At 40.0% G+C, this 10,712-nt stretch overlaps 1 long non-coding RNA gene across 1 annotated transcript; it reads right to left on the minus strand.

Moving 5' to 3' along the window:
* Nucleotides 1-790: 790 nt before the first annotated feature.
* Nucleotides 791-1,380, minus strand: LOC134205377 (uncharacterized). Its single transcript, XR_009978127.1, has 3 exons — nucleotides 1,332-1,380; nucleotides 1,191-1,266; nucleotides 791-1,129 (listed from the first exon to the last, which is right to left on the minus strand). It is a non-coding gene; the product is annotated as an uncharacterized LOC134205377 (long non-coding RNA).
* Between the last annotated feature and the right edge of the window lie 9,332 nt (nucleotides 1,381-10,712).

The following is a 10,712-nucleotide window of genomic DNA, read 5'->3' on the forward strand; positions in this document are numbered from 1 at the left end:
GTGCTATGTGTAGAAATATGTGCATTGTGGTAATTGTTTCGAATGGCCGACGGCTATATTTCCTTCCAAGCGCCAGGTCAGCGGAATCCCCCGGACGAAAGACCCCGGCAACCGTCATATTGTCCGGTGGGAAGCGATTCGTCCTCATATCGCTTTAGTGGGGAGTGTGGTCGTCCATTGCCACCATCGACCAAGCCGCCATTCGAGACACGTGGAAGTCGCCAACCGCCATTCATTGGCCCACGTGGTGGCCCTCAATCGCCAACCGGCATCGGCGGTAACAGCAGCGCAGGTACAGCAGAAGCAGTAACCATCTGGTGAGTCCGGCCCAATTGTTCTTTGCTTGAAGTGTGGCGTCCGTCAATCAAATCACAAAATCAACGGTAAGAGGTCACGCATACTTATGACGACGCAACAAGACGTTATTTCATCATCATCGGGAGTTTACACTATCCTCCACCAGAGTCGCGATGGTAGCTAAAGGGTCGCGCAACATAAATTCAAACTTTAGGCAAAATAAATTAAACTACAAACGAATCCGTTGCTTCAGAAACACTAAAAACATGTATTTAACGAATAGGATAACCTGTATTCTACGAATAACATTTATTACAGCAGTGATGGTTTACGACAAAGGTTTATTCTACATTTTAACCATAAGTTTTATTTATTCAAGCATGCTTGTATCTTGTCAATTTGCTTTCTCTCCTCTTTACCTATCCTAATCTATCTGTGTGCGTATCTACTATCTGTGCTATTGTGTTTGTATCTTCAGAATAGCGATGCGACGACGATGCAGCAACGAAACGGCTCAGCGGACGCCACACTTCAAGCAAAGAACAATTGGGCCGGACTCACCAGATGATTACTGCTTCTGCTGTACCTGCGCTGCTGTTACCGCCGCTGGCGGTTGGCGATTGAGGGCCACCACGTGGGCCAAGGAATGGTGGTTGGCGACTTCCACGTGTCTCCAATGGCGGCTTGGTCGATGGTGGCAATGGACGACCACACTCCCCACTAAAGCGATATGAGGACGAATCGCTTCCCACCGGACAAGATGACGGTTGCCGGGGTCTTTCGTCCGGGGGATTCCGCTGACCTGGCGCTTGGAAGGAAATATAGCCGTCGGCTGTTCGAAACAATTACCACAATGCACATATTTCTACACATAGCACAAATTAACTAATTACCTGGCCTAGATCGATTTTAAGCACACAAATCTAGCCTACGACGCACACTATATTGACTTGCACAATTCAACTAGGACTAAACGAAGAGAATATAATTAAATACAAGTAATTAAGTTTAACCACGTTACTTTCAAAGCTTACAAATTGAAAAACGACACACGAACAAAGCAAGACACTTCCACTGTTATCTGCGGTTCGAACGAAAGTGAGCGAAACCGTGATCCTCAGATTAAGGAACGTGACCTAGCCGAATTCAATTCGGATTTCCCGCGAATCTTTTCGACCGATTGGACAATTGCGAGATATTAATTTGATCGCTGGCTCCTCGTGCAAATTCGGGAGTAGCCACGACTCTCTCTTTCCCAATCTTCCCGAAGACTTCCTTGGACCCGACCTTGATCTCGCGAAATCGAGCGCGGCGGAAATCGCGACCTATCGTTTTATAGGTAATCGATCATTGTCGTTATGCTTTTACTGGCCTACCATTTGGCGTACGTGAATTTAATTGCTTTATGGAGAATGCTATGTTCTAAATTAAAGATTGTGTTGCCTATTATCTATTTAGCCTATTGCAGATTGTAGGAAATGCTACACAGGTTAGTCATTCCTTCAAAGCTACGACAACGCGTCCTAGAGCTCGCACATGAAGCACATCCCGGAGTTGCAGCCATGAAACGCAGACTACGGCAAAAAGTTTGGTGGCTTGATAAGAATGCTGAAGACTACGTGAAGAATTGTAAACCATGCATATTAGTCGGTTCGCTTGGAGTACCGGAACCACTTCGGCGAACTAGGCTGCCGGATAAACCCTGGACCGACATAGCCGTTGACTTTATGGGACCGCTTCCCTCCGGTCATTCAATATTTGTCATAGTCGACTACTATAGTCGATTTATTGAAGCGGTGGTCATGAAACAAACTACTGCAAAACTTACGGTTGATGTGCTACATGAAACCTTTTGCAGGTTTGGGATGCCAGAAACCATCCGTTCCGACAATGGTCCCCAATTCATAAGCGAAGAGCTTAAGTCGTTCTGTGATCAATATGGGATAGAATTGTTAAAAACGACACCATATTGGCCACAAGCAAACGGGGAGGTAGAGAGAGCTAATCGAGCCATACTTAAACGATTAAAAATCAGCCAAGCTTGGATATGGGATTTGCGATCATTTCTCGCTTAACTTTTCAAAAGGACCTAAGTAACATTTTTTTATGAATTAATTTGAGTACTGCAATCAAAAGCTTTCATGTTTTTCTGTTGATTAGCGCAATCAAATTAATTCATGAAAAATATGTTACTTAGGTCCTTTTGAAAAGTTAAGCGAGATTTCTTCTCATGTATAATTCTACTCCACATGCAACCACGGGAATTTCACCTTCGAAACTGATGTTTGGACGAGTTTTCCGAGACAAAATTCCGGTTTTTAATGAAAGAAAAGGACGCATTGAAGAGGAGGAAGTTCGTGATAGAGATTGGACAAAAAGGATAAAGGGAGCGGAATACACGAACACACGACGAGGAGCAAAATATTCTGTTTTCAAAGAAGGGGATAACGTTGTCACAAAACGCATGGTTAAAGAAAACAAGCTGTCAAGCAATTTCGAACCGGAAGAATGTGAAATTATCAGCATGGATGGTCCCGAAGCAACTTTGCGATGTAAGAAATCAGAACGGATTTTCAAACGCAATATCGCCCATTTGTAACGTGTTCCTCGTATGGATCAATCTAACACAGCAAACACCGATAAGACAAACTTTTTAGAAGATGAGATAAAATCAAGACTAACAGAGCAGCCTGGTCTAGAAAATGTATCAGAGCGTCCAAAACGTATCCACCATAAGCCATCTTATCTAAAAGAATGTTGTTCATAAATTAACTATGATATAACTCATAAACTAACAATGGTTTGTGTATCATACGCCTTTTGTAAATGTAACTCGTGTAAGATTGAGTTGGTAACCCTGATGTGAGATCGAGTGAGGGGGAACCTTTGAAGAGACGAGTACGAGTAAAGACGCGTGCGGTGTGTGGTCTTTAAGTGACTAAGGGCCGATTTCTCCACCTCCGCTTAGTGCTTAAACCAAGTTTAAGCGTATGGGTAAGCACCGCTTACGAGTTAAGCGGAGGTGAAGAAATTGGCCCTAAGTAATAAATCGACGTTAAAGAAGACGTTTTTGTGTTTTTAATCACGGTTCCGAGTTCCAGACTTTACAGTACGGACGTCAAAGGAGTTTATTACAAGCAGAAGCAACAATACCAAAATCAGAAACTAGCGAAAAAAATCACTTGAGTGATACTGACGCCAACCACAGCCACTCGATGAGATCGCTCGGAACGTTGTTCGACGTCAAAAAGGATAATTATTGTGATTACTATTCGTTAAACATAATATTATCAAATGATACTGTCCTTCAACAATGCTAAATGATTCAATTAATTTTACCTTCTCACATTATGAACTCCGCTACCGAGAAATCCTCTTCCCGTACAAGTACTTTCCATTTCGGCTGCATGATGTAGCTGTAAGCGAAATTCCCAGACAATCGAGAAATAATTTATCACAAGGGCCCATAAAACCGAGAGCATGTTTACATGTTTACACTTTGCCAATGTTTGTAGTCGCCACTTTTGCCAACGCATTGGTAAATATTGAATCCTCCGAGGGCGATACAGTCCGGATCCGGAGCGAAATGTTTGTTTGACCAACATTCGGTGTGCAGTTGCAGCAATAAAAGTGGCAACCCAACAGCGCGCAAATGCATCTGGATGTCCGAAACATCCGCGCGTTGGAGGATGGTTCCGTATGCAGAGGTGTTCCGCGAAAACAAACGAGAATGAATTAATTGAGTCTCATTACTTGAAGAAGTGTTTCTCAGTTTGTTGATGCGGCACGATTAACGCAACACCTTCTTTTTCTTCAATGGCATTACATCCCCCACTGGGATATTGCTGCCTCGCTGCTTAGTGTTCATTAAGTACTTCCACAGTTTTTAACTGCGAGGTTTCTAAGCCAAGTTACCATTTCTGTATTTGGCTGCATCATGAGGCTAATACGATGATACTGATGCCCAGGGAAGTCGGGTCAATTTCCAAACCGAAAATTGTCTAGACCGGACCGGAAATCGAACCCAGCCATCCTCAGCATTTTCTTGCTTTGTAACCGCGCATCTTACCGCACGGTTAAGGAGAGCCCCATATTGGAGTAACGAAACACCTATTAATTATTATTTTAATGGCACCTAGCTATATAGAAATGTTCAAATATCATATGAAGGGCTAATTATGAACCCGGTCAGAAGCCATAAACGGAATAACAAAACATGATTTGGACTTGATTGATATAAGAGATAAAAGAACAGGGTGCTACTATATATCATTTAAATATCAAGATGCTATGGATAAGACCAAACTAACGACACATAATATTGATCACTTCTTACAAATATCATAACTTGATATACTCATGATATTTTAGTGCAAAATATTGATATTGTCGTCTGATCTTTTATCTCTTATATCAATCATGTTCATATCTCATTTCGATATCTTATCAACATTTGATATTATTGAGCTTTTTTCGTCTACTCGGGAAGCTCCAGATACGTTAGATTTTTTGAATTCCTAAGTGTTTTATGAATTTTAGTTATAAAAAACACTAGAAGATATTTCAAACTGATTTTTCTCAATTAAACAAGTTATGCCATATGATACTCGTGACCTAGTAATAAGAAAAGAAGTAATTGTTCGCCTACATTACAACAAGTACAACATGAGCAGTCTTCTTATCGACAATTTACCAGCGAAATCCGTTTCCCTGAACCCATTACTCACATTTTCCTTCCCATTTGACCATGCTAGTTAAATCCATTCGTGCGTATGATTCAAGAAAGATTCAGAGCAGTGTGAAAAGCGTGAATGTGTCAATCATCCCACCCATCATCATCGTCATATCGTGTTAGCACAATTCGCACTCGGATAGCATATGATGACAAGCAGCACGCTTCACCCGATCGCCGTCTTCTGTGTTTCTCTGAATGGCCGTGTCTATTGGTAAAAAAGAGCCTTCAGCAGTGATCTCGAATTAAACAACGATACCTAACAGATTTACTATTAATGTTTTGGAAATCAACCCGAAGAATAAAATTTCTAGTTAAAAAAAATTAAAACTAAACATGTGGTTGCATGTGACAAGAACACAAGAACCATAGCTGTAAGTGACGTACATGAAAACAAGCGAGTAGGAGGGCTTTGGGACAATTCGTCGAATGACATATCGTAGAATGACGTTTAGTCGAATGACATGAAGTCGAATGACAAGGAAGAAACGTATACGGAATCCAATGAATATTTTTCACCTGAGCTAACAGAAACTTCTGGAGACCCTGGTGGATTACCGTGGGGCATCGAAATCCGTACACTTAAGCACCTTAGTATATAAAAAAGTCATTAGAGAATAGGAATCGAATGTAAATAAAACGTTAGTCATTGACACAGGAGCATGAAGGCTTTGAAGGCTTTTGAAGTGTTTCACATTTACTCATTAAAAACTACGAAAAACATGATAAAATAATGAATAAAATTAACTACTCCTGATTCGAAATCCGTACACTGTAACTCCGTAACTCTGAAAGAGGGAAAGGGTCCTTGAAAAGTGAACTTTCAAACGAAAAAAAAACGTGGTTTTTAATACCAAAAAACTATGGAGGTAAAAATATATCAGGTTTCGCGTGGCGTAAACAAAGGAATTTTCCTTATAAAAAGTCCTCTAATTACGTAACGCAAAATTTGACCATTTCATCACCCATCCCCCTATCTTACAGGTTTTGCATGCATCCTCTAAAAAATTGCATATAAATCGTCATACATCTCGCAACACTTCCTCTTGAAAGGAGGCTTCCGAGCCTCTTGAAAGGAGGCTTCCGAGCCTCTTGAAAGGAGGCTTCCGAGCCTCTTGAAAGGAGGCTTCCGAGCCTCTTGAAAGGAGGCTTCCGAGCCTCTTGAAAGGAGGCTTCCGAGCCTCTTGAAAGGAGGCTTCCGAGTCTCTTGAAAGGAGGCTTCTGAGCCTCTTGAAAGGAGGCTTCCGAGCCTCTTGAAAGGAGGCTTCTGAGCCTCTTGAAAGGAGGCTTCCGAGCCTCTTGAAAGGAGGCTTCTGAGCCTCTTGAAAGGAGGCTTCTGAGTCTCTTGAAAGGAGGCTTCCTGAGCCTCTTGAAAGGAGGCTTCTGAGCCTCTTGAAAGGAGGCTGAGGCCTCTTGAAAGGAGGCTTGAGCCTCTTGAAAGGAGGCTTCCGAGCCTCTTGAAAGGAGGCTTCCGAGCCTCTTGAAAGGAGGCTTCCGAGCCTCTTGAAAGGAGGCTTCCGAGCCTCTTGAAAGAAGGCTTCCGAGCCTCTGGTTGTGAAGGACAGGAATCAATAGGCAATGATTTGCTGATCGCCATGCATAGGATAAGAGAAATATTTTGAACCACCAGTTCGAAGGCTCATATTTTGGACCACTGAGTGCAAATATTCTTTTGGTGGTCCAAAACCCCGTAAGGGTCCCGGATAAAAAATACAATAGGTTTACAATAAAATATTTTAAAAAATACAATAAATTTTTTTGATGAACAATAAACTCTACTGTTCCTATATTATACCAATCAAGTTGCCATATTGTTGTTTCATTAGACGTACAATAGATTCTATTACCGGAAAAATGTGGGCAATAGAATTACAATAATTTCTATTGTAATGGCAAAATTTTGTTCGAGAAAAAATCGATTTTTTTATTGTAAAGATACATAACAACCCCCATTTTCTATTGTAAAACTGCCATTTACAATAGCCTGTATGGTAGAAAACAATATTCTCTGATGTTATTCTATTGTGAGTGACAATAGAGTTTGGCATAATTACCATTCATTTCATCGTACTGTTACAATAATTCCTATTGTTTTTTTATTGAGATTTTTTTTAGGGTAGTCCAAAATACATCCTTTACCCATCCTAAATTAAAAAAATACAAAACTTTATCAATAAGTTTGGATTAAAATTGTAATTCATCCGCCATTAAGCATTTCGTCCGAGGTATCCCCTGGGCCCGGCGAAAGTACCCCCAGGGTTACATGTACCCCAGGTTGAAAACCGCTGTTACAAATGACCGAGGAATGCTCTGCATCTCCGTGAGCGCTACGGGAAAGGAATCGTTGGTTATTAGAGAAGGTAATTCATGTGAAGCCCCTAGGTAAGCGACTGAATATTTATTGTAAACAAAGTTATTTTGAAAACATGAAGACGAAAACTGTGTTTCAAATCAATCGCGTTCTCCCACACTAGCTGGCGTGATCAGCATCTACAAGATGCCGTCCCATGACCAGCAGCAACACGATCGATTCCGCATTCATATTGTACAAAAAGGAAAAATTACCACAAAATATAAATTTGAAACTTGGAAACACTGAAGACGTTTTATAGAAGAAAACTACATACGTAATTGTCGACTAATAATGGGGTTATGTAGTAAGCGTTAATACAAAAAAAATGTATAACCTAAAGTTTTAAAAACAGCTTAACGAACAGCTTAAAAATTTTGATAATATAAAGAACGGTTTAAGTTTAAATTTGTTTCGAAATTCCGCGGAATTCCGTTAAATTTCGTTACGTTAGAAGCTAGTTTTTTCTAGCGAAATTTTTGTAATTTAACGAAACGAAACGAAATCATGAAATGCGATTTCGCCATGCTAAAATTCCGCGAAATTCCGCGGAATTTCGTTTCGAACCACCTGAAACGAAATTTTTCGAAATACCGCAGATGCTTACTTGTAATGAAACACATGTTGAAGGAATGTCCAATTTGATTCATGAATCGCTAAGAATATTAATATAATAGGCCGGAAGATAATAGATTACGCGTGGAGATCTGAAAGCCCAAATTGCAAGAAATTCATGGAAAACCTGAAACATGTGGCGATACCGTATTAGATTATTTTATTTAATTTGGGTCCTTGGGTTTCTATAATTATGTATCATATTTAATAGAATTCGAAGATCAGTGAAAAGCAAGTAATTTGAACAACTTTTTTCTGCATCCTCTAAGCTAGTGGCGTTAAAAAACGTTCGTTCTTTTAGCGGCGCTGCCGAAATTTGTCTAATGTATAAGGGTTTGACCGGAATTTTTCTTGTAACAAATTGGGGAAACTCCTTAAACCACTCCCAGGCTACGACACTGAAATTATTTCAACGGTCAAAACATGGTGGCGGTGCATAAAAATCGTCGGCTGCCGCGGTGCACAGCACTAGACCGGGGGATACGGATTAGTGAAAGGGTTTTGGTTTTAGTGGGTCAAGTAAAAAAATCTGTTTCACCCATCACCACACTACCCGCTAAATCAACCTCCTCAGGTGTCTGGTTGCAGATTTCCATTAACCCTTGGTCAAGAAAAAAGGGGAGGTTCGCGAAATGGGATCCATTTTTCCCTCCAGGTACGCATTACTCAGCACTTGCCATTCCATAGATATCAAACAATTTTGAAATTTTGATTCAACGAAGTTGTTAGTTTGTTCATGTTGTCGTCAAAATGGAACAACCAAACTATGGCTTTGACAACCAAATGATGGCCAAAATAAGACTCACATCTTCAAAATTTAGTTTGAACCAATCATCGTGCAAAGTAAATTCAAACTGACAATCTGTGCAAAGTTCAACCTAAAATTTGGGTTAAAATAAATTAAGTTTTATTTGACTTTACGATATACTTTTCTTCGTGATTTAAGGGAAAATGATAAACACAGGCAGATTTTTTTTAAATGGAAGTAACATAAATTGATTTGAGCTAATTAATGCAACTGAATCGAAATCTCCCCATGGTGTTTCATCCGCTGGACAGAAAGTTTTAGACGATATCTGTAACCAGTCGATATCCAGTTTAGAAGCAAGAGTTTCCTGAATGCATAGCCTCCATGGTAATAATTTTCAAAGTTTTGGACTATCAATAATATAAATGCTTTGCATATTCAAACTATAGTCAAAGCCTACAACTACATAGCAATTTATACTTGTTCCACAAACTATGGGTGGGATGTATTTGAGACGCTATATAAAGATGCTGATCAACGTCAACCTTGTTATTCAATTTTTCTTTCAGTTTCCTTCCAATCCCACTTCCCTATGAACGTTTCGGACGAACGGATTCGTGAAAAGACGTATGGACAAAATTAGCTTTAAGAAAGTTGACTTGGTTAGTAATGTAATGTAAAAAAGGGTCATTTAGTATTGCAGATATCCTACGATGAATTTAGAATTTCACCACAATAGTCAAAGGCTATCGAACGCCAACTGGCGACCCAGTAGTCAGACTTGTGAGCGAAAGCATTGCTTACTAACTCAACAGCCATGCCATCGACAAGGAACGGATTGCCAAGGAAGTGCCAAAATAACATTGAATTACCTTTTCAATTACATTTTGGCCATTATGCTTGTATCGTGAACTGCAACTCCATAGAGAGTTGTAAACATGTCCAATAAAAAAAACGCGTTTTTATGCGATGATAAGAATTCCACCATTTTTCCCGAGTCGGAAAAAAGCTGTTTATGTCCTTCTGGTTCGTTTCGAGTTTCCATCATAACACAAAGCGCTGCTGGCTGCCTCCGCTGCGTAGTACAGGGTCTCAGCACGACCGAAACAGACACACATAATCAGTGTCGAATAAATAAATGTGATGGGTTGTGATCCCGTGTCTGGTTTGCATCGTTTTGCTTTAAGATGAATCGCGCTGATATGATGGTGGCGATGGATGGGTCGGGTGGCGACAAGTATAGTGTGAATCGTGTATGCTACAACAGTTCGTAATTGTATGAAAGTATAGATGTTATCGAAAATCATATTGAAGTTTGGCTTAGAATTACGGGGATTGAGAGTGAAAAGTTTTAGCAAATCGTTAAATATTAAAAAAAAACAGCTTTGAGTGTAAGAAGCTCAACGTAGTAAATCTTTCGCATAATACTAACCTATTGTTTGGTTCTACAGTACTTATAGATCGCTCATATGATATTCGTTGAATTCAAGAGTGTCATTTTTCGCTAGGACCATTATTGAAGCCTAATTGAAATATTTACCTAAAAACCCTAGGGAGTGCATTTTGAACCAACCAAGGAAATAAACATTTCATTGAGGAAGAAACATTCTGATTCCTCCGACATTTTCGTCATACTGGCCCAGAAAGATAATTCATCATTTATACAACTGACGATTGCACCCAATTTTATCGGTCGTAAATTATGGAATTACTGTCAAGAACCGTTTAACGATAGCATTAAACTGTACCGATTTCGTTTGATTCGTTCTCCATCGTTCAATCGGCATCAATGTAAACATAGGATCATGTTGTGGGCAGTGTGTGATATATGAGGCCTAGCACAAAGAGGTTCGAAAGGTTTTTCCACAGAGATTTTATTCTTACTTTAATCCGTCGTGTAACGAGGATCGTAAATCAAACTTGTGACATTGAGTGGAGATCTAGTTTCGTTATAGTTACAAGCAAAAAAA

This window comes from Armigeres subalbatus, chromosome 1 (assembly GCF_024139115.2).
Source record: "Armigeres subalbatus isolate Guangzhou_Male chromosome 1, GZ_Asu_2, whole genome shotgun sequence".
NCBI lineage: Eukaryota > Metazoa > Arthropoda > Insecta > Diptera > Culicidae > Armigeres > Armigeres subalbatus.